A 21,100-nucleotide genomic window follows, 5' to 3' on the forward strand; every position below is an offset into this window, starting at 1 on the left:
AAACCCAAATTTATTAAATGTACAAATTAATGAAGCATTTAGAGCTCAAAAAGGTTTGATGAATGAATATATGCATGAATGAAGAGGGTGGTTATGCACTTTTTTAAAGGGCTGTTTGCTTCTCGAACAGATTTATTTCAAAATCCCTGTGGGGAACTCCAGATTCAACAGAAATTATCTACACTGATCCACAGAAAAAAACAGTGAAACAGAGTATACATGGTTTTTCAGGAACATATATATTATAGAAAGCAAGGCTCACCTCTTATAAGCAACCTTTAATATTGGAATTAGAGTTTTCTTCTTGCCATGTTATCTGAGTTACAGAAAGTAGAAATGGTAAACAAATTCTTCAGACTTTTCCCATAGGTGACTAAGTATTATGTCCAGGGTTATTGTTTAAAAATTACACCCTTTTCTTTGCTCCAATAAACTCTGATCACCCTAACTACAACTTTGATAGTCTACTTTGTGTTGAAAATATGAAAAATGAGTGAAAAAATCTGGCTCCTTGATGTCCCAGCGCTAGGCTACTCGGAGACGCAAAACACTTGATACAGGCTGCAGAGAAAGAGCATCACGTTACCATGAACAAGCAGACAAGGCAAATTCCCACGATGCCAGGCCGCCAGTTAAGGGGTGGAGGGGAGAGGAGGCACTTCAGGGCACGCCTTCAAGGGACTGGTTTCCTCTGCGATGCCACTGGAGTGCGGCCAGCACGCTACCCACTTTCCCGTCCCGTGGAACTACAATTGCCCCCAGCACATCCCCAGTGGGGAGTCTTTTCCGGACCTTGGGTAAGATATAAGTCATCCTTCCTAAAAATCAACAGCTGTTAACATGCTAAAGTATTTACAAATGAAATGATTTTTAAAATGTGGAATTTGCTTTAAAGTAATGTATGGGTTGGGAGGGGACGGCCTGATAACTGTTGTTACTGGGCGATGGGTGCATGAGGTTCTTTATACTCGTCTCTTTACTTTTTGTGTGTGTTTGAAGCTCTTCATAATAAGTGTTTTTATAAAAAATCTGCTAACATAGTTGGGGCAGGGAGCCAGCATAGCCACAGAGAGAGAACAAATAGAATGTCTATAGTAACCTCATTTCTCAGGACGAAAAAAGCAAATCCGTACGTGTTACTGAGTGAAATGTCCCAAGCATAGCACCACCCTATCTGATCAACACTGCCTCAAAGCCATTAAGCCCAGTGCCAAGTTAGATAAAACAGCTGCAAAAATAGAAGCTGCCCCAACCTTGAAACCTGAGGAAAATAATAATTTAAAATTTCTTTTAAAAATCTCTGAAATGAATCCATTTCCCCCTCATTTACAACAACTTTTCACTTGAATTATGCATCACCACGACTATTTGAATTACAAATGTATGAATTATTCATTATTTGCAATGTGACTAAGTGTTCTGGCCCCGCTAGTTGAAAGCTGGTGGTAAGCTTGCCTGGGATCTGGCTGGCAAGGGCAGGGTGGCATCTGGGACCCCTGGGGAGGCAGGAGGCCCTTCAGAACTCTCAGCCACCAGGGCTTAAGGATGGAAAGATCCATTATACTGTACGGAGTTCTCAACTCTGACCTCCTCATGCCATGAAACGTCCCCACTGTCTCCTGGCTCCCCAGCCTGTGACAGCTGCTACCCACTGGCACCACCTACATTCTAAACCAGCTGGAGACAGAGCTCTACGTGATAAGCCTGTTATATTTGCAGAGTAAGCAGGAACACCGAATGGCTTGGCCCCCTAACGATTCAGGCACCAGCCTCTGACTGGCTACGGCAGTGTGCACTGGCAAAGCAGAGGAAAAAATAATTAAAAGAGCCTTTGTCAAAGCTCCCTCTAAATCAGCCTTTTAAATGTGCTCAGTTTAAGAGTCCCAAAGTGCCAATTCAATCACACTGGCCTGTAAGAACCACAGAAACCCCAGGATAGCCATGGCCAATTAGTCAAGCAAGAGGGGCGTGTGTGTGTGTGTGTGTGTGTGTGCGCGCGTGTGAGCATGTGTGTGCACTCGTGTATGTGTTCAGAGAATCAACACAGATGCTGAAAGAGCTCCCTGGAGAGAGGGCGCAGTGACCCCTCGAACAGAACTGTTCTCTTCTTATTTGGGAGACTGGAAAAAAAGAGGGAAAGAACAATTGGAAAGATGGCACTAAAGGGTAATGCTAATAGGAAATAGAGGAGAGAACAAAGTTAGCACATATGGGACCTTTAGAAGAATGGAGCTCAAAAAGTGTTCGTAACATAACCCACTCGGAAAGAAAGCCAGTCAGCTGTCCGAAACTGAAGGGTACGCATTGTGAATGATGGGTCGGGGAGCAGGGAGAGACAGATAAAAAGAAGAAAACACCAGAGATGCCAAAACCAAGGAGGAAGAAAAAACACACGGTGTCAGAAACCAAATGCAAGAATGAGGGTGAAACTGTCAACAGTGCAAAGTAAAACCCTGAACTGGCAACGTGCTTTTAACAAAGAAAACGTGTGCTCCATGCGGACAGTACCCAGCCAACGTTTAAAGAAAGACGTGTGTGCGTGTGCATGTGTGTGTGTGTGTATACCTTTTTTTTAAGGGGTTGGCTGCTAGCAACAGTGGGCAGTCTTTGCCATCATCAGTTGTGGCAAAACGTTCTTCCCCCTGGTATCTGCATACCCACCCTGTGCAGAATGAGGTCCACAGGGGTTTTGTTTGGTTGCCGGGGACTCCAGAAGCCACATCAGTGCTGCATAGGCTTCGTTCCATGAGGGAAACTGGAGACTGCACAGAGTCAGCAGGGCATGGAAAGGAAGCCTGGCAATGGGTGGCCACCCAAAGGAGCAGGGATTTGGAGACTGAGTGGGCACTGAGGACAATCAGACTGACCACAGAGAACTCTCCTGCTCAGTAAGACTCTGGTCGGGTCCCTCGCAACTTCTCATCTTAAGTTTCTTGTTTGCCCCACAGGGGGCCTAAAATGTCATCCCTGATTCTACCGGTGCCCTTGTAGTTAAGTTTTCAAGCCATCAAGCAGAGTACTGTTGAGTTGGTTTATTTGTTCTTTGAATGGTCATGTTATTATTTGGGCCCAAGTTTTATATTTCTCCAATTCTAATTGCAGTTACTCAGGACACTGGCTAGTTTCAAGTTCTGAAAATATATTTGAACACCTCTCCCAGAAGTGGGTAAGAAGTTAGAATAACGGAAAGGCTTGGCTCTGAGTTCAGCTGAATGTCAAAAAGCCCAAGTTTGGCTAAACGGACTTTGTATAATGAAATCCCAGGTCCCTCTCTGCTCTGCCAGTCTGAGTATACACCAGGCTAAACTGATGAAATTAAACAAAGCGAGAGGCTTGTGGTCTGATGCATTTATTATCTATGATAAGTGATAGTGAATACCTTTTAATTTCATGCATGAACATTTGCAATCTTTCACTAATTCATCTATTTGTGTATTCAGCGTGTTGAGCCCCATGCATGTGCTAGTTATGACATAGAAAGTGATGATCCCTTCATCAGAAGTGGTGAACTTCCCTCTGCCCTCATCTTAGCAGTCCTGGCCTGTGCATGCACCTCAGCTCTGCAAGTCTAAGAAGCTCAGCTTTCCTGCCCAGTCAGGGAAGTCGTGCTTCTTAATCTCTTACTCTCCCAACCATCAGGGAACCTGGCATAAAAAGATTACCTTAAAAGGACTGATAAACCGGTCTGGTCCAACTTAGATCAATAATAGATATTTCTAGGTCAAGTACCTGGGCAAGGATTATAGAGTTTAAAAATAAATATATCAAGTTCTCTAGCCAGGGATCAGAGCAAAGCTCACTGATCCACATGAGGGTTGACTCCATTTCCTTGATGATGTGCGCATGGACTGTTCTAGCAGCGTCACCCACACAGCACAGGGAATCTGCAAAGCGAATGGCTCTGATGGAAGCCTCCTTGCCCCACAGGGCCATAAGGATGAGCTGTTGTGAACTGGAAGGTCTGTTTTCATCCTAGCTATTGGACCCCACTTCTGACACACTGGCACTCACAGGAAAAGTGAGGAGATTACATGAAGTGTTTTTCTATGGTCAGGCTGCTATTCTGGCATTTTAGGAGAACTGAAAATAGGCCACTTAGCTCCCTGGAGCTCTTGTGCACTCACAGCCCTTGGTTTTGCTGCAAGAGAGAAAAGTGCTCTGGGTGGAAATCAGACTAGCTCGCTCACTGAACAGGCTGCCTGCTTCCCACTGGGCGCTCACATAAGGAGCCCTGGGAGAAGCAGAGGCTGGCCTCTGCCTTCAGAACACTTACATTCTAGTCCTGGGTCGCCATGTCAAACGTGGGGCCTTAACGTTACAATTTGGTTCTTGTACTTCTGAACTTTTACATCAGTACTGGGGGGAACATTAGGAAGGGAAGATGAAATGCAGACAATGATTCCCTTTTATTCCATATGAAAAGGGCAATGGAGCTGATGATTAACTACCACATGCTTTGTGAACTTGACCAGTCACCACTTTAATGCCAAGGAATTTATTTTCTGTTCCACAGAAAATGCTGGAAAAACTAGTAAGAAAACGGGCATGCATCTGTGGTTATATACTTAAATGCAATTAGATGCTTAATTACATTCTGGAAATTGCATGTGTGAAGGCAATAATAGTTTGTTTAAGAACTTTTTGTGGTGTTTTCTTCTAATTATCCTACAAATTAAATTTCAAACTTTATTTGGGGCTGATACTCAGAGTAAATTTCATATGCTTTAAATATCTTTTCTATATAATATGGAGAGTCTAAAAAAGGCACTCAATCACTCTATATCATAATATATAAATGAGTCTAATTTCTCTTGAAAGAAGAAATTTGAATAAGCTAAGTTAGAGAACTTAAATTAAGGAAAATATTTTTTTAAATCCTTGTGAAATTCTCTTTTGAAAAGTTGACAGTAGGGAAGAAATCTAGAATGATCTCTAGTCCTTGGAAAGAGGAAGCTCAAACATCGGGGGGCAGGAGAGGTGTTTATATTTCTTCTTCCAGTTGAAGTTTCACAACTGTGAAAAAGAAAAGAAGAAATGGGAGGGAGCAGCTGGTTTTTACACAGTATCAGACAGCGGGGTTTGGGTTTCTGGACCAGGGCTAACCACACAGGACAATGGGTTACTGGCAAAGGACTTTGGGAGTATCCGCAAACGCTACAGAGAGCATGTTTGGCAGGAAACTCGCTGACCTGCTCGGGAGAACCAGAAACGGAAATTTGAGGAGGAGAGGAGAAAACTCCCCAAATACAACTGTGGACTTACAGGACAGGGAACAAGACATGCGCTAGAGAGAAAAGAATGGTTGAGAAATGGTTATCAAAGTTCTGCAGAAAACAGCAGGGAAGAGGGCAGAGCACAGGCCGGCCTCGGAGCAGTCAGCCAGTGCACGGGCTCAGAAGCAAAGGGAGCTTGATATTTTCACACAAGGCAGAATCATGATCTCGCAGGATCACAGAGACGGGGAACAAGGCTCATGACAGGAATACGGTTGGACGAGGATATCCAGAAGTGATGGGAGGGTATCACTGTATTGAATAATAAACAAAATTAAATTATTTAGCTCTTACTGTGTACCAAGCATTGCACTCATTGCCTTCTATTAGTTATTTCCTTTAATCCAACGAAGTTGAATTCCATTTTACAGATGAGGAAACTGAGGCTTGGAGAAGCAGGCTTGCCCAGAATCAGTCAGTTGATAAACATTGGAACCAAAGCCCTTGCGTTTAGCCTCTACACACAACTGGCTCCTGAGAATGCATGCCAGATCAGAACCAGCCTCAGAATGCCTGTCGCACCCCTGCCCCTCCTGAGGGACGCTGCTGTACTTCCCCTGCAGAGATCTGTGTGGAAGTCGAAGCCCAAAAGGGAGCCACAGCTGCTATGGGACAGGGAGAACCCGGTCCCATTTATCCTGACTGGTTTCCACTCCTTGCGCAGGCAAGATTTGTCCTATACGGAAATCCACCAACCCAGAGGTGGACTTTGCAGGGAGAGCTCATGGGTAACGATAAATGATGAGAGAAAATAACCAGTGAAGTGGTGGATGCTGTAGTGACCACCAGGCGAGGGGTGAGCAATGAGGCTTGTCCAGCACAAATTGCAACGGGGGCCACTTAGTGCAGTGATAGAGAATCTCAGTCATCCAGGCACATCCACGGTAAGTCCCCTCCCTCTCAGTGTCCCTGCTCTGCTTCCCCATTGAGAAACCCCTACCATATGTGAAGGAAGCCTATCCTGGTAGGTCCCCCTGGAGTGTGGCAAATTAACCTCCTTCCTGCCTTGGCCTAGAGCTGCCCAAGACCTGCTCTTACCTCTGTGTCCAATTTGTCATACATAAATGTCATGGTGAGCCATTGGTCTGTCCTCTCCATTATACTGTGAGCCTCTTTAACGCCAAAACCGGGTTTTTAGTCCTGAATCGCCAACGTGAGACTTTGGCTTAACACAAGAACTAAGTAATTGTTTGCCAAATGACCTGTGGATCTGACATTCTTCAAGTGAAAATCTCCCTCCACCCCGGGAAGGCTTTCTCCAATTGGTTAGTCCTGCTTTCTTTTGCACCACCAAATATAGTTGTTTATTAGATTATAATTTTCTCAAGACCAGAATAACCTTCATCTACATCAAATACCTGATCCAGAGCAGGCCCTTTATAAATGGGAACATAATTCTTCCCACCCTGGCCCTGCAACTTTCTCCCAAAGGCAAAAGCCAAAACGCTGTTGAGTTCAATTTCTCAATCCTGTACTTGTGTAATTCACTTTTAAACATTTTAAAATCTAAATGTGGCATTTTTACATTTATCCCTATGAGGTTCTTCACTTTGGTTTATGAAAATTTTTTATTCTGTCACTCTCATGCTTTTGTCATTTATATTTTCATCCAGCTCTTTTAAGAAATGTATTGAACAAGACACTCCTGATTCACCAACGGCTCCTCGAACGAAGCTTTTCACATGGGACGTTTTCAGTAACATTTTGCAGATGAAAGAGAAACCTACTGAAAGCAGACTATCTGATAAAATCTTGGCTTCCCCTGCTGACATTCGTAGACTTGAAGACAGAAGAAGCAATAAAGGGAACGCTTGCTGCTCTGCTGCTCGGGATGTGTTAAATGGAGATGTAAAAGCCATCAACCCCTAGAAGTCACCCCTTTCTTAAGAGGTGCCAGGAGGAGAAGGAGGAGCTGGTGAGGGGTTGGCTGAAGGGCCCTGGGGCCAGCCAGGAGCCAAGATTGCCCACCCGCCCTCCTGTTAACTCCGAGCTACCCACTGTTCTCTTTTATGTTTGGGGGCTTTGCCTACTGTTTGGGGGGGACTGGTGCCCGTATGAAAAAGAAAATGGAGAATCAATCTCCTGATTTCACAGATGCCCACCCACCTGCCAAGTACACCTTGTTTATGGCTCTTTCAACCAGATATCTCACGGTGCCATTCATCATTTTCCTGTGAACAAGATGGAAAAATATAGTGTAGTTGGCTTCTTTGCAGGCAGTCGAGATGATGAATGAATTGATTTCAAACCGGAGGGAGATCTCTGGGGCTGTGTCATAGAACTATGCAGGCCTTTTCTCAATGGCTTGAAGGAAACATCACAGGCATGTCTGCCAAATGAATCGATGATAAAAAGATGTGAGAAACGACTAAGATTAGAAAGTGTCCAAAAAACATTTTTTTGAAAACAGCATTGGCCTAAGAATAGACCAAACACCAAAGGCACACCATTTAACAAGAATAAATGCTAAGTCCCACTTTCAGCTTTTCAAAAACAATTGTAAAAATTACAAGATAGGGAAATTTGACTTCAGCACTTCTCATGAAAAAAGCCAAAAGGTTTATTCTTAATAATAATTCCAGCTTTTTAAATGCTCACCGTGTGCCACTCAATCTGAGGCAAGAGTGGAATGTAAAAATAAAAGCTAAGGCAAGTTCTATTTGCAGTCATATAAATAGAGTATTCAGGTCAAGGCAAGGAAACATATGACCATAATCTGAACTAGTCAAAGCACCAAGTGGGGATTATGGTTTCAATCCCAGATGACACACTGTAAGAGGGACCTTGATAAACTGGGCTCTGTGCCAAGGAAAACAGAGTGGTGAAGGCTCCCTAAATCACAGCGATGAGGAAGTGTTAAAGGAAATGGGATACTTGGTCAAGGAAGAGACATTCTAAGAGGAACATAATCGATGTCTTTAAACATTTCAGAGGTCACATTGAAGGGGGATTACATGCGCTTTGTGTACCAGCAGAGAGCAGAACCAAGATGTGCAGGGTAGAGTTTGCAGCGGCAGACAATGTCAGTTAGCACTCTTCTGCTGTGAGTAAATCATCTGACTAGCTTACGCAAAAAGATGCATTTTTGGAGGCACATGAGGGGCTTTATCAGTGCCTAGAAAGGCTGAGGAACCAGAGTGGAGACCCACAAGAAACGGGTGGCTCCAGAAGGCCTTGGAACTTCTTGACCGTCTTGCCTGGCACTGCCTCTAGAATAAAAGAGTCCCAGTCATGTCCGTGGTCCTTGTCACTCTGCTCAGGATTCAAGTCCCAGGAGCATGAGTTTTACTAGACATGCCTAGGTCACATACCTGTCCCTTGACTGTCCCAGGGAAATGAGAGGAAGAGTCTGGCAGAAGGAACTTGCAGTGATCTTTTTGACTTCTACAGCGGGGAGGGAGGGATATCTAGATTTATTTGTCCAACCCAGGCAGCTCCACTAGAAAGCGGTTTATGCCCCAAAATAAAATCATGGTCCTCTTAGGAAGGGAGAATGGATTTAAGGTACTCAAAAAGTAAAAAATGACCACTATGCAGAGCTCAAGATAAAGAAATATTTTCTAAACATTAAAGCGATCCAGGAATATAATGTCCAGTGAGGTCACCCTCATTTGAGGTATTCAAGCATAGGTCACAGGATCAAACAATAGGAAGTATTGTTGGCCGAACTTGGAGATCCCTTAAAGTCCAAGATTCTATATTTCTAAATAAGTAGTTTTCGATGCAGGGACATACCAGAATTGGGGGAGGGGATTTTTCAGAGTATTTCTGCCTCACTCTCTTCCCTGTTCCCAGAGATTCTAATGCCCCTTGCTGTCCCTCATTCCCTGTGGCCAACTGAGAACCAGAAACACCACCTCTGAGGTTTCTGCTGCTCTCCCAGAACCTCTTGCTGGTGAAATAGCCCAGAAAAAGAGACATGATGCTAATCAAGTGGGAAAGTTCTTTTTTATTTAAAAACTTTTTTAAGTAATAGGAATGTCTAACTTGTAGATTTAGGCAGTGTAAAAAATATCTATAAAAAATGAAAAGGAACTTGGTTGAAGAAAATTAATAGTTGGAGTTATCTAACAATGCTGCAAATGTTGGCTTCCCTCTGCTACTGCTATTTTGTTTGGAAGGGGTCCAATTTTCCCCTTGCATAAAAGGAGACAAGAGCTGTTTGAAGCCATTAACAGCACCAATAGGAGGGACATTTGAATTAATAACCAGGAGGCTAGTCAGCCAGGAGCAATTTTGAACATAATCTTTTCCTTTGACTTTTGTTGTAAGACTGATATTTTGCTATATTATGCTTGGTCCAACATGCCCCTGCAGAGCCAAATAATTTATCTTCCCAACTCTCTTTGTTTTTTAAATTGACCTGAGTAAAATATTTTAATTTACTTGAATAAAAACCCCTCTGTGGATTGTGCTAGGTGCTATGAAGTATTATCCCTGAGCATAAAGAATTCCTTGGAATTTCGCAAGAAATAATAACATGTGTAAGGCGTCTTGAAATACTGTGTATAAGCCGCTCTTGAAATGTTAAGTGAACAGAGTAAGGTATGAGCCATATGTAACACGTGATCCTCCTTTTGTTTCTTTGCAAGTAAATTTATACAAAGATTAATTTTTTCTTCCTGTACGTTATTGGTCCCTACTTGTTATTGTGTAACCCCACTCTTTGCAAAGTCTTCTTGCAAGGGATTTCTAGAGGCCCCCAGGGGACTGGCACTGCACTCAGGAGGGAGTCCTCAAAGATACCATGTGGTCCCTGTTGCTGGCTTCCTCGTCCCCAGCTGTGGCCTGAGAGGCGCTGCCCCTGCCTGTGGTGCACAGCCCTGACAAGGCAGTGGAGCTGCCAAGGGGCCAGGTCCGGGCCACACTCCGTGCTGGATCGGGGAAGCAGTTGGTCCTGCCTTTCTCCTGTTCACAAGGCTTCCATGGCTTCCCAAGACGCACACTGTGACAACAAAACTGTCAGCCATCCTCTGGGTGGCCCTGCCTCCGCTGCTAGCAGCTGCTGTTTTCCAGAATTCCCTCTCTCCTGGAGCAGCTCAGGATGCTCCTCAGCAAAGGGGCTCACAGCACGTCTGCCAGGCCCTGTGGGCTCGGGGACACGATGCCCCTCCTCCGTGAAGTTTCCCTGCCCACTCCCCATGCCGCAGTGCGTGTGCCCCGCAACCAGCCTTCCCGTGGCACTTCGTTCTTCCTTCTTCCCCTTTCTCCCTGCAGGACTTGGCCCAGACTCCTGCTAGCCTTTGCTGTGTGTGTTCGTCTCCCTCCTTCACTAATGCATGAGCTCCTCCAGGGCAGGGACCTTCTCCGCAGGGCTTCAGTATTCCCAATGCCCAGCACGGCGCCTGCCCGGCGAAGTCTACACATCCAGCGATCTAACAAAACTGCAGCTGAACCACCAGGAAGCTTCACATGGAAACTTTGGAATTTCTAAGAACCCCTGGCATCTCTAGAAGTCTGTTTCTTTTCTCTTACTCTAGAAAGCACCTGGCTCCTCGCCCCTCTGCCCTTCTGCTCCTTTCCTCCCTGCCCTTCGCCCAGGAGGGCAGTCACAGGGTGTGCTTGGTGTTTGGCCTCTGCTCCACCAAGGTCCCAAACCTGGGTACATCTGCACGTGGCACCCCAACTACTTCCAACCTTACTGCAGGCCAGGTGCAGTGGCTCACGCCTGTGATCTTAGCACTCCGGGAGGCCGAGGCTAGAGGCCGAGGCTGAGCTTGAACTCAGGAGTTTGAGACCAGCCTGAACAAGAGTGTTCTCCCAGTCTCTACATAACATTAAAAAATTAGCCTCGCATGGTGGTCGCATGCCTATAATCCCAGCTACTGGGGAGGCTGAGGCAGGAGGATCACTTGAGCCCAGGAATTTGAGGTTGCAGTGAGCTATGATGAGGCCACTGCACTCTAGCCCGGGAGACAGAGCAAGACTCTGTTTCAAAAACAAACAAACAAACAAAACTTACTGGGATTGAGAGTGACCCTACGTGGCCCAGCCCACTGACCCTGTTCCGAGTGAGGCTTCCCGGAGTGGCATGCTGTTGTGGCTCCCAGTCCCTCCAAGGACTACCACCTCCACCACGACACCCGGCAGCTCCCACCCAACCGGACCTGCACACCTGGAGGCCGTCTGAGGCAGCGGGGCTGACACTTTCCCTTTTAAAACACAGACTTGCCTTTGCTCCCTTCTGCAGGCTATGTGAGCTCAGCAGGTTTCTTTTCGAAGGAAGCTTCTTTACTTCCCACGGAGGCTGTCACATCTCCGACGACACAGCCAAACAAGCCCCCTTTTTACCTCTCTGATGTTCATGCTCAACACCTCCCCACTTGACAGAGCCAGGGCTGAGGGAATGTTTAATCTTAGCAGTGAAACTCACATTTATCATATTCAGATGACCAGTTTGGAAGAGGAGACAGCGGCCGTGGAAATATCTCTGGGACCTCTACAAGGGATTAACTCGACTGACTGTGGAATGTCAGTGCCTCCCCAGCTGATACACAGAGATGAACGCATTTCTCCGTCTAAAACTCAAGTGACTCTTAGAAAGGGATCACGGCAGATATCGCACACCCAGAGCATTTGGGTTTTCAGTGAGGCTGGCATCTCTGACTGTGTTCAACACAATTGTCATATGATCTCCTGATAGACAAGCCCAAGCTAGCACCGGGCCTAGCCTCTTGGTCACCATTACTTTAAACTTTGCCCAGAGTTGCCAGGGCTAGAGCTTACCGGGATTATGTGGTGAGGTCCCCTGAGCCAGGAACATGGCTTAGGAAGCAGAGGCTAAGCCATGTGTCGGGCAGGCCTCGGCTCCAGCCACAACATCACCGTCAAAACAATGTCATGCATGAGCCTAGAATTTGTGGTGATCAAAGGTGCTCTAAGCACGTTAAGGCCCTGCCAAAATCCCAGTCTACCCACTAAAATGCGTATGTCAATGTTCTGGCGTTGTGTTGGGATATTTCACTTAAATTTAGTGAGCTTAGGTACTGGCAGTAAAAATCACATTGCATTTTATTCAAGCTGCTTCTATAGATTTCTTTATTGTGTTCTCTTATTGGTTGGTTTTCAATAGTATTAACAAGGGGTGGCTGATAGCTCCCAAACTTAGCACTTGGTTACCTTCTAGAGGCTCAGAATTATGAAGTGTGAGTCTTTGTTCAACAAATACTTCTTGAGCACCTGTTATGTGCCAGGCACCAAGCTCGTCTCTAGGGACACATGCTGAGGTGTCTCCTGTCCTCACAGGGCTGATGGCCTAGTGGACAGTACATTTGACAGGTAAACTTGGCCTATTGATCAGGCTTTTCTGCACACAAGCAAGGCCAGTCTATTCAAATCCTCAGCCACAGGGCTAGAATCAACTCCAAAATGAAAAAAAAGGGCCCTGTGACCAGAGCTGACAGCCCAGCTACAGACAGCCCTGGGATTGAAAGTGGCGGAAAGTAGCAGGAGCTTCAGTCCCAGAATGGCGAGACTGACCCTGCTGATGGTTGTGCCAAACTGCCCTGTTGTGCTACTTGTATTAGTATCATTAATTCTAATAACTACATTTTATTGAAGTTTCTCTAAGGGCTAAACGCTCGGCTAAGGGCCTTACCCATGTAACCGGGGTGTGACAGGGCCCCTGCTTGTCTGCCTTGCAGGGGTCTTTCTGCTTAGCCCAGGAGGAGGGGAAGCGGAATCTGAGAGTTCAATAGATTGTGTGCCAAAGAAGCCATCTAGCTGGCCACCTCGTGCCGTGGTGGCAGGTTCCTCCAGGCTATGAAACGGTGGTAGAGTCTCTGCATCCACAGGGACACGGGGACACCACCCCGTTTGTCCTGCTCTGCTGCAACCCCACCACCTTTCAATGGACAGAGGCCTTGAAGGAGCACTTCTCCACCTCCAGTGTAAATAAGGTCAGATAGGTCAAAACCGTAAAGTGTGGTAAAACTAAAGAACAAAATCATCATCATCGTCATCATTAAAGGATAGTGATAACATCTCAGGCTTGCTGACTAGAGAGATTTAAAACAAGAACCATTACCTTTCTTTTTCTACTCTTTCCATTATCTTTTAATTCTGTCTTTATTGTGGTATAATTTCATGCAATGCAATGAACAGATTTTAAGCATAATATCCATTGAATTTTGTTCATTATTTTTTGACTAATATAAACTCAAGTTGTTATATTTTAAAGTATAATAAAGTCAAATAGCTTTACTTTAACTAATCTAGATATTTAGAGCTACAAATTTAATCATGAGACATGTTATGGATGGAATGTTTGTGCCCCCCACACAAAAACAAAATACATATGTTGAAGTCCTAACCCCCTAATGTGACTATATTTGCAGATAAGGCCTTCATGGAGGTTATTAAGGTTAAACAATGTCATAAAGAGGTGGCCCTAATTTAATAGTGCTAGTGCCCTTATATAATATTAATATTGAGAGGAAGATGGCTGGGCGTGGTGGTTCACGCCTGTAATCCCAGCATTTGGGGAAGCTGAGGAGGGAAGACTGCTTGAGAACAGAAGTTTGAGACCAGCCTGTGCAACATAGCGAGTCCCCATCTCTACAAACATACATACACAAGAGGAAGAGACACCAGAGCTCGCTCTCTCTGCACAAACACAAGAGGTCAAAAAAGAGGTCGTGTGAGGATACAGCAAGAAGGTGGCTGCCTGCATGCCAAGAGAAGGAGCCTCAGAATGAAATCTACTGTGCCAGCATCTTGATCTTGAACTTCATAGCCTCCAGAACTGCGAGAAATAAATGTCCGTTGTTTAAGCTGCCCAGTCTATGGTATTTTGTTACAGCAGCCCAAGTAGACCAAGACTAAGACTTTAGCTAAGTTTAATACTAATACTTGATAATACATGTAGGCAAACCACTTTTCCATTTTTTGTTTTCTAATGGTGGCTTTTTATTTGCAACTGGTGGCTTTTTGCCTACACACTTTTAATCAACACGATGTTGACCCTATGCACTGTAAATGATTTTAATATTTTAACAGTGCCATTACAAATCATTATAACATATTTGTTTCTTTCTGTCAGACACCAATCCAATAAATGTTTGAAAAGGTTGCATATCTGCAAAGGTGTTATAGCTTAAATATGGACCCCTTTAAAATCTTCTTGCAAATTAATTCCATTTGCCAGCCACTGTTTCAACACGGTGGGTAGAAATAAGACAAAAATGAAATTAAATCAAAAAGGAAGGCCGAAGAAAGGCTGCAAATTTTCAAGGCTACATATGATATTCCCAAGCAAATATAACCAGAAATTAATTCCACACTATGCTATCTGGAGTGACTTATAAACCAAATTGTGATTTCTATTATAGCTCAAGCCAAAGAATTAGAGTCTCATTGCATGTACACATAGCCACCGAATCAGACTTGCAGATGCCATCTCAGAACACACACACAGGAATGAGAAGCAGGAAGAACACAAACTGCACCCGAAGCCCACTCTCTATTGCCCAGCAAGGTTGCTCCTGGGGACCCTGAGGTCGTCCTTGGCTACTGTGTCCCCTGCTCCCTTTCCCAGGCTCCTGCTCTTTCCTCCCTCACCTGCCCTGTCAGACCTCATCTGCCTTGTGCCATCCGGCTCCACTTTCCATTAGCAAACTGACCAACTGACCTCTGTATGATACTCAGTATGCCACACTTTCCTGCCTGTTACACACATTTTTATTTTAAAATGTTCTTGTAGAGATTGTGTTTAAACATAAGCGATCATTTTGATAATGCCAAGTCCAATCTGTGGTCTCTAGCTGTACTGGTTTCATGGACCCAACATTCATCTTTATCAAGTTTGATTCATTTTTTCCCCCACATACAAAATCACAATACTTCCTGAAGGTTTGAGATAACTCAAATAATCACTATGGGTCACATTCATACTAATTCCGATATAAAGTAATTTTTAAATATAAACTAAAACCTATTATCACTTTGAAATCTAAATACATCTATTCTTTTTCTATGTGTTGTCGGTGGGTGTCGTTACAGAGTACATGAAGTTGCTTTGGAGTAAAACAGGAATTGCATTTCTCCCAATGAAAGAGAATTGAAGATTTAATAACTAGCCCCCAATACGCCAAAGGAGGCATTTCCCCAAAAGTTGAGCTGCCAAAAAATGAAAGTGTCCCAGAATGTACAGCTTAAGACAATTCAGTGTGAAACAAAAAGCACTTTTCTTGAAAAGCCTGTGGCCCTTCTTGCTTGGCAGTCCAAAGCCCATGAACCCCAAGGCGGCGTCTGGTTCTGGACTATTTTGCCATGCAGAAAAGGATGTGACATACACATGACCCAGCTCCTCTCCATGGGGCAATTAGACTCTTGCGCAAAGGAGGCCATCGAATCCCCACGGTGCCTGGCCCCGGACAAACCACGCCACGACGGCAGGCTACGTGCATTTCTTCCTCCCTGGGGAATCAGCGCCGGGCCGTGCCAGGAGGTGCCCCATCCGTGCTTACCCTGGCAGCCCAGCCTTTTCAGTACTTTGTTATAAACTGGAATTCCCAGAAATTAGGATCCGAACCTGAAATTCCATTAGAATCTCCACATAGGTTTGAATTCCAAAGAGAGAGAAGTAGTCGGCTATGCCTGCTGTTGGTCTCAGCCTCCGACATAGTTGCCTGCTGATTCATTATGTAAACACAGGGGTTAATTCCCTCCTTTCAGAAATCTGCTCGTGTGCACCCGAAATTATTGTTATCTGTGTTCAGCCGTGGAGCATGACAAGCCGAGAGGCTGCCAGCAGAACCCACCGCCTTTCCTGATTTAAGAAAACAGATCTGGCTCGGGGCAGGCTCTCCAGCCTGACACACTCTCCAGACGTAAATGTTATTTTATGAAGATATAGGGTGACATAAAAATATTTGTATAATCAATATATCTTGTTCAGCTTTACAATCTCCGACAGGTCTTCAAGTAATCTCATTTTCACAGATCCAGTGGGCTCGTCAGAAGTAATGACGGATGTCGGAGGAGACATCATGCTTATTTATTAGAGGCTGATACTACATCTAGTTTCTGTGTGCCAAGAAACAAAACAGGATTGTGCGAACCCTTCCCCACGCTCACAACCTAAAACACAGAAGACACTTGTTACTATATAATGTAATACTTCAACTTCAAACAGGATGTGGACGGGCGGTATTTTTACCTTATTGACTTAACCTTCAGCTTTTTGCCTGTCTGAAAGGACTGCCCCGCTAGCACAGAGAGCTGTTTTTTGAAATGCACCTCTTCTTAACACAGGCCCTTTGCAGAGTCCCCTTTAAGTATCCTACCTGTCTTAATATTAATAGTTTGCGTTGCAATCTACCATCAAAGGGGAGGAGCTGATGAAAAGAAATGAAATTGAAACGTGGACCTGGTAGGGGTTGGTTCCTCTTCTCTTATTATACTATGGAATCTGAAAATACCTCTTGAAATTCTGGTCACCATCTTCAGAACATCACAGTGGTGGTCCACCTCCACAGTTCCTCCCACTCTGTATAGCAAAATGAAGAAAGGCTCAGACTTCCAGTGGGCAAATGAAAAAGACACCAAAGAAAGTAGATACAGCCCGTGAGCCAAAGGAGTACATAATGTCATTCTGGAACACGACTGACAGAAAGCTAAATTAAACAGTGCACACCAAGGAAAGGTAAGAAGACAAACACAAATTCTGGAAACAATATCAATAAGAAGGGGTCTCAGGGATGGATTTAGCTATCTACCCTTCCTTCCATCCCTTCAATTTAGCCCCCGCTACATGCTGGGCACTGTGCCAATGCTGGCAACTCAGAAATGGAGACTCAGTTCCCACCCTCAAGTTGCTCATAGTCCGAGAGTAGGGGGTGAGGGAAGAAAGTTAAATAAAGAGAATCACGAAATGAAATGTAGCAGAAGATCATGCAGGCTGCTGAGGGAGCAGGAAAGAGGGCATAGTTATTACTCCTGAGAGTGCAGGAAAGGCTACGTCCCGGATAGAGGTGGTGCCAAGGCAGAGTCGGGACAGATGGGCACTGCGGCAGACGCTGCTGCCACGGATAAGCACTTTTACATATATCAACACATTTACTTCTCAGAAGACCTGTATGTACACACCAGTATTATCCCTGTTTCCTGATGCACAGAGAGATTAAGTCGCTTGACCAAATCAAGCAGCTACCACATGGCTGAGCTGGGATTCAAACCCAGGCATTCGCGACAAGGTCCACACTTGTAACCATGATACTAAGAGTTTGCCAGACAGATGTGAAGTGACATTTTTCCAAGAGAGAGCAAGGCCATAGATTTTGTGAAGTGACAGAGAGAGAGCATGACATTAGGTGTCAGTGGAGTTTAAAGATCCTACTTTTGGAGAGTAGAGAATGATCTAGGAGAAATCAGCCCTTAGCTTCCTCAGCTGGGCTGAGAGCACCCCTGGGGACATGCGGTGGTGACCAGGGGACTCACAGCCATTGGATCGTCACGGTGTGTTGTTCAGTTCTCCCAAAGACTCAGGAGGGAAGCACTTGGATGCTTTTTCCTCACATCAGATAACTTCAAAATGTAATTTTACATTACAGAATAGGATGTGAAGTTACCATGACGTCTTTCCTTGTTTCTTCTTCCTTTTCATGTCTGATTTAAATTGTTTCTTGAATGTATTTAAAAATCGAATTTCAAGTTCCAGAAATAATTTATACATATTTAACTAAATAAAACTCATGATTATATAAATTAAAAGTTATTTCTCTTCCTAAAATGCCTCTGTTCTGGCTTGCCTGAGATAATACCTCCACCCATGCTCACACAATTAGATGTTGCTGCGTATGGGAGAAATTAGGGTGTTTGTTCTGTTATTTCTTTATACAAATATGGAAACGGCGCACACTTCATTCCGCTGCTTACTTTGCTCCCTCAATAACACATCACAGACAACCCTCCAGCACCTTTTTTGAGAGCCACACACATTCCACACTATCGTGGTTCCGCCATTCCTCTGTAGGTGCGTAGTTTCCAGTTCTCAAGCAAATCTCTGTCTGTCCATCCTCCTTCCTCTGCCTTTGGGAAGTGGAAGTAGTTACTGAGTTTTATCAAACAGCCACTCCTACCTCTTAGGGAAATGACTCCCTAGAATTTGCTCCTACAAGTAAAGGGTCTGTCCAGGCCTAAAATTTCAACTGTGTTCGGGAGCCTCCTTCTTACAGGACGCCGTGTCCCTAGCAGATTGCATGGAACAGTTTCCAGCAAGTGTAAACTTCCATCTTCATGGACGATTTCCTCAACCTACCCACTTTATACCATTGAAACAAAGCTTTTTCCAAAACCGCTGAGAGTTCTTATGCTGTTTTCTGCTTGACCATGACTTTTTAAAGTAAAAGCTGAAATGTCAAAGAAATCCCAAGTCCACGGCAGGTGTTCCCGGACGGGGCCATGAAGTGCTAACCAGCGACGTGGGATGGTCAGAGCGAGTGAGGTGGAGCCCACGGCTCAGGTGGACGGGCCAGCTCGCATTTGGAAGAACGGGGGGCTTTTTTGATTTCCTTGCTCTGATATTTAGACCTTTTCAGTCTCAAATTGACGTTTGTGGGCAAGGAAGACTAAAACAAATGGAAAGTGCCAGAGTTCTGCTTCCTCCGAGCCACTTGCCGAGGTTCTCCCTGCCCAGCGGTCGGGGCTGACTCTCGGTTCCTTCACCTCGGCTCCTGCTGCTCCTCCACTCTCGCCACCCACCTGCCCCATCTTGGTTTAAACACCTGCTGCTCAGGTGGGCCCCCTCCCCCCTGCCCTCCCACAGGTTACCCGCTGTCAGGGTGCCCGTACTGTGCCCCTGTAAGTGTGAGATCCTGAGGGCGGGACATCACCTGTGTGGCTCACACTGCGTCCCTGGTGCCCAGCACAGAGCCTGCTCCACACATAAGGACACAGATGGCCTGCCCAGGCTCAACGATATTCCAGGTGTTTCCCACACGTTATTCTGTTTCCCGCAACACGGTTCCCCTCTTCCCAAATCCCGGGCCACAAAATTAGGTCCATCTTTCCCCCTGAATTTTAAGAAATCGGCGTTCTACAAATTTAGAGTTCAAGACAACTGTACACGTCTGAGAGTCCCTCGCCAGCCGTCACACACTTTCTCCCAAGGTGCCCATCAGTGGCACCGTGTGCACTCGAATTCTGCCTCGACCATTCAAACTTATCAAAGGGAGCATTTTCCCTAGTTGTTTCTGTGCCCTCTGGGAAACGAACTTTCTGGAGGTCTGCTGTAAAAGGCTCAAGTCCAGGTGAGGCTGGGTTTGACCAGCTGCTCAGGCTGCTCCCCCTTGGCCCTGGGCCCATTTTGTGATCTGTGTCGGGGGCACCTGCTACTTTCTCTGCCTCGTCGCAGATGCAGTCATATCCCCCCACCGCAACCACGACCACTTGCATTTATCTTTTGCCATAGTTCTGCCTCTTTGAGGCTATATGGCCACCCTCTCCCCTTGCTCAGCCCGTCCCACACACACGTACACAGAGGATAAATTACACAGCACAGGAATGACGAAGGCGGGGCGGGGGGGGGGGGGGGGCGGGGCATGGCCATATTTGCAACATTCCTTCCTCTATTTTCTTTAATATTCTCATTGCTCACCTAGTTCCAAACTTTGCTGTGTGACAGCCTCTCCTCCCTGCTTCCTGTCCCCCTACATACACACACACACACACACACACACACACACGCGCATACAGGCATGTACACCCCTGTAGGCACCTACCCTACTAGAAGCAATTCTAGGTCACACTTCCCCAGAGCTTAGCACAGTGCCGAGGGCCTCGCTGTAGTACTGGGCAGACAGCACTCTGCTCTGACAGTTGGGCTTCACCTCCTAGGTTACTTATTCCCCAGGTGCCACTCTTCAGCACGGGGCCCTCCAAAACATCCCACCAGGACCTGCAAATCTGGGACCTGCCCTTATGGACAACTCGAATCTAAGACTGACCCTCTCTCCCACTCTCTCTCCTCTTTGCTCCTCACCCCCACGTTCACCCGGTGCCCTGGTTTCAGGTTTGTGCTTTCCTGTGAAGATGTGTGTCTCCTTCCCTCATTTCTTCCCTCATTCACTGTCAGTCGGTAACTGCCTACTCTGTTGCAGACCCTCACTCCATCACTAGTCTTACAAACCAATTTCAGAGATGGATAAACAACTAGTAATAATAATAAAATTCTAAGTCCTATGCTTGGGGTACGAACTATGAGCTATTTGAAAACAGAGAAGGGAGCAATTATTTCTGCTTGGCCTGTGAGAAAAGGCTATAGTGAAAAGCTAATATGTGAGTTGGGTCTTGAAGGATGTGTAGGAGTTCCCGGGCAAAAGGCAGGAAGGGCGCCCGAGGCAGAGGAGACTACGTGAGTAAAACTCGATGGGAAGGGCGTGATGTGGGAGTAACGAGGGGCCTGTGTGGCTACAGTATGGAAGACATGGGCGGGCGTGGGGTGGCTTTTTGTTCCCCAGCATACACAGATCCTGAACGCACAGAGTAGGCCCTCAGTACATATTTATTTTCGATGGTAAATAAAGTAGGATAAAGCCAGATTTTAAAGAGCATTTTATGCCATGCAGGGAATTCTAAACTTTAGTTTGTAGACAGTGAGAATTCACCAAACTTTTTTAAATCAGGGAAATGGTATCATTACATCAGTGTTTTAGAGAAGAGATAACTCGTAAGACTGTGTATAAAACAGATTTTAAAGGGGAAATTTAGGGGGAATTATTATAAAGCATCACGCTAACTAACTATTTTTATTGGGCATGTTGATTTTGATTAGGCTTATCCTTTCCTTTGCTGCATTTGCTCCAAATCTTGGTCATGCTTGGGAAATC

The sequence above is a fragment of the Eulemur rufifrons genome, chromosome 15 (assembly GCF_041146395.1).
Source record: "Eulemur rufifrons isolate Redbay chromosome 15, OSU_ERuf_1, whole genome shotgun sequence".
Taxonomy (NCBI): Eukaryota; Metazoa; Chordata; class Mammalia; order Primates; family Lemuridae; genus Eulemur; species Eulemur rufifrons.